Here is a 4,140-nt window from a genome sequence, read left to right on the forward strand (position 1 = left end):
TGTCCCCCTCTCTCTCTGCCCCTCCTCTGCCTCTCTCTCTCTCTCTCTGCCTCTCTCTCTCTGACTCTGTCTCTCTCTTCTTCCCTCCTACTTGTGGATCAAGATGTGTCTTCTCAGCTCTTTGCACAGCTTTGCCTTTCTTCCACCATCTTGTTTGTGCTCTAAACCTCTGACACCATAAACCCAGTTGAATATATTCTTTTTAAAGTTTCCTTGGTCATGGTATTTTGTCACAGCAATAGAGAAGACAACAAGGTACCTGATTTTTAACTTAGTATTTATTGCCACATAAAAATGTAATGTATTCTACCTCTTTCATGCAGTTCCTGAACAACCCCTTTGTCTGCATGACTTGATAGGAATAATCATACAAGATCAGAAAATAAAGAAAATGACAAGGACAGAAAAAATAGCCAATACAAATTTCATAAACTGAACAAAATTTTTACAGATCTAATTATCTTTGAAATGTACTCATGAAGATTTCATTTACTTTAATATGTCTAACAGAACATCAAAATAAGAAAACCAATCAAAACTGTGTTATCAATTGTCACCTAATAGAGATATTCTATCACAAGCTAGTTTATCTCCAGTTGTTAACTAATGTTTTGTTTTTTTTTTCTTATATGCCCCATAAACAACCTCCTAAAAAGTTAACAAAATTTATTTGGGATTTTAAGGACATATTAACATTATTTTTTCACTCAATATGCCCACATTATAAGTTGTAGGAAAAACCACTTATTAGGTCCTCAGGCTGCTTTACAATTAGTAAGGCCCCTGAAAACCACAAGCAGAAGATTTGAAGCAGTATGATGATCTGATCAGTCCACACACTTAAATACCAAACCACAGAAATACACACAATCTGGAATGCCCACTGTCTTTGAGATCTATGTAGCAAAATCTTTAGGTCTGTTTATTGAGAACATAATTTTTCCAGATCACGTTTTCTGAAAAGTGAATATAACCTCATGCTGGTATCATCTTGAATTTGGTTATGGACACAGCGTCTCAGAATCTAGAACAGTGGTCCTCAACTTTGCTAATGTTGAAATCCTGTAATACAGTTCCTCATTTGTGATGACCCTCAACCATAAAATTATTTTTGTTGCTATTTTATAACTATAATTTTGCTACTTTTATCAATCAAAATGTAGATATTTGACATACAGAATATCTGATATATGACTACAAAGGGGTACTGATCCACAGGTTGAGAAATACTACTCCAGGGAGTCCAACTGAGATCTCTGGAATGGCTCTAAGGTACCTTAACTCCATTTAGTCATTTTAAAATCAATACCCAGCTATCCCAAAAGCTGTTGCCTGTACATAGGATATGCTCTTCTAGTTGGGCTACCCTGTCTGGCATCAGTGGGAGAGGATGCACCTAGCCTCACAGAGACTTGATGGGGGTGGGGGGGGTTGTCCAGATGTGCCCTGCCCACTCAGAGGAGATGGGGAATAGTTTAGGGAGAAGGTTTGTGGGAAGGGGTATTAGGGAGGGGGCAGTGAGCAGGATATAAAGTAAATAAGTAAAATTTTAAAAATCCATGCCCAGGCCTTTGGTTCATGCCCAGCACCAGAGGCAGTCACAGAATCAGAGCACCGTGCCCCACCCCACAGTTATACCTGCCTCCCAAAAGGCAGCCTCTAACAGAACACATGCAAGTAAGACCCACCACCTCCCTGCCCCAATACTCCTGCATTCCAGGACTCCAGGAAGCCTAGCAGCTCTGGACTATCTGCTGCCCAGTTGGAGCTCCATCTTCTTTCTGGTCCCCATACAGAGCAGTGCACTGCTCCCCACTTCAGTTTTGCCTGCCTCCCAAGAAGCTGACTCAAACCTGACACACACAACAGTTGCAGATCAGCACATCATTCCCCAACCCACAGCTCTACCTGCCTCCCAGGAGGCCTGCTCAAACCCCAGACATACAGTTCCTCCTGCTCTCTCCTCCCCTGAGACCTACTGCAATGTAGGACACTTATGCTAACCAATACTATAGACAACTAGATGGCGAAAGGCAAGTGCAAGAACATAATCAACAGAAGCCAATATTATATGGCACCATTGGAAACCAGCTCTCCTACTATAACAAGCCCTGGATATCCTAACACACCTGAAGTATAAGACTCTGACCTTAAATCCCATCTCCTGAAGATGATATTGGCCTTTAAAGAGGATATAAATAATTACCTTAAACAAATACAGAAAAACACAGTGAAACAGGTATAAACCCTTAAAAAGGAAACAAGTAAGTTCCTCAAAGAAATACAAGAAATACAATAAAAAAGCAAAGGAAATGAATAAAACCATCCAAGACCAAAAAATGGAAATAGAAGCAATAAGGAAAACAGAAATGGAAGCAAACCTGGAGATGGAAAACCTAGGAAAGAGAATAGGAACTACGGATGAAAGCATCACCAACAGAATACAAGAGATAGAAGAGAAAATCTCAGGCATAGAAGATATCATAGAAGAAATTGATACATTGGTCAAAGAAAATGCCAAGTATAAAATGTTCGTAACCCAAAACATCCAGAAAATTTAGGACACGATGAAAATACCAAGCCTAAGAATAATAGGAATAAAAGAGGGTGAATATTCCCATTCAAAGGGCCAGAAAACATCTTCAACAAAATCATAGAAGAAAGCTTCCATAATGTAAAGAAAGAGGTGGCTATAAACATACAAGAAGCTTACAGAACACTAAATATTTTGGACTAGAAAAGAAAACCTTCCTACCACATAATAATCAAAACACTAAATATACAGAACAAAGAAATATTATTAAAAGCTGCAAGGGAAAAAAAGTCAAGGAACATATAAAAGCAAACTTACTAGAATTGCACCTGACCTCAAACATCAAAATAACAGGAACTAACAACCATTGGATATTAGTATCTCTCAACATCAACAGGTTCAATTAACCAATAAAAACACATGGGGTGACAGACTGGATATGCAAAAAGGATTCATTATTCTGCTGCATACAAGAGACACACCTCACTAATAAATGTAAACACTACCTCAGAGTAAAGAGCTCGGAAAAGGTTTTCCAAACAAATGGACACAAAACAAGGTGGAGTAGCCATTTCAATATCTACAAATATAGACCTTTAACCAAAAGTTACCAAAATAGATGGGGAAAGACATTTATTACTCATTAAAGGGAAAAAAATCCACCAAGAGTAAGTCACAATCCTGAACATCTATGTTTCAAATGCAAGGACACCCACATTCATCAAAGAAATTTTACCAAAGCTCAAATCCTACATTGAACACTGCTCAATAATAGTGGGGGACTTCAACACCCCACTTTCACCAACAAACAGGTCATTGAAACAGAAAATGAAGAAAAAAATGGAACTAACAGATATTATAAAGCAAAAGGATTTAACAGATATCCACAGAACCTTTTACTCAAAAACAGAATAATATATCTTCTCAGCACCTCAGAGAACCTTGTCCAAAATTGACCATATAATCAGGTACAAAGAAAGTCTCAACAGATACAAGAAGATTGAAATAACAACTTGCATCTTATCAGATCACCACAGATAAAGGCTGAACTTTGAAAACAGACACAACAGGAATGGCCACAGACTCATGGAAAATAAACAACTCTCTACCCAATGATAACTTAGTCAGTGAAGAAATAAAGGGGAAATTAAAGACTTCCTGGAATTCAATGAAAATGAAGGCATAACATACCAAAACTCACTGTCTGGGCCAGCCAGTTCCCTGAGCAGACCTTGGGCACAAGCTCCGCAGCCATTCCCACAACATCCAGAGGAAGCTCCAACCCAGGCGCTCTAATGAGCCCAGGATCAGAGGTGAGAAGGACACAACATCTGTCCCAACACCAAGAGTAACTGGGACCAGCAGGACACAGGCACACAGGAATTCTGCCAGCTCAGTGGCTCCGGTTGCTTCTGGTCGGCCGGTGCCCTGAGCAGACCTTGGGCACAAACTCTGCAGTCAGTCCCAAAACACCCAGAGGAAGCTCCACTCCCAGGTGCTCTAAGAATCCCATGGTCAAAGGATCCCAGAAACACAGGCTCACAGAGACAGCCTGACTCTGAGGAGTTCTGACACAACCAGGATCACAGGAAGGACAGGCTCCAGTC

Source organism: Mastomys coucha, chromosome X (genome assembly GCF_008632895.1).
Source record: "Mastomys coucha isolate ucsf_1 chromosome X, UCSF_Mcou_1, whole genome shotgun sequence".
NCBI lineage: Eukaryota > Metazoa > Chordata > Mammalia > Rodentia > Muridae > Mastomys > Mastomys coucha.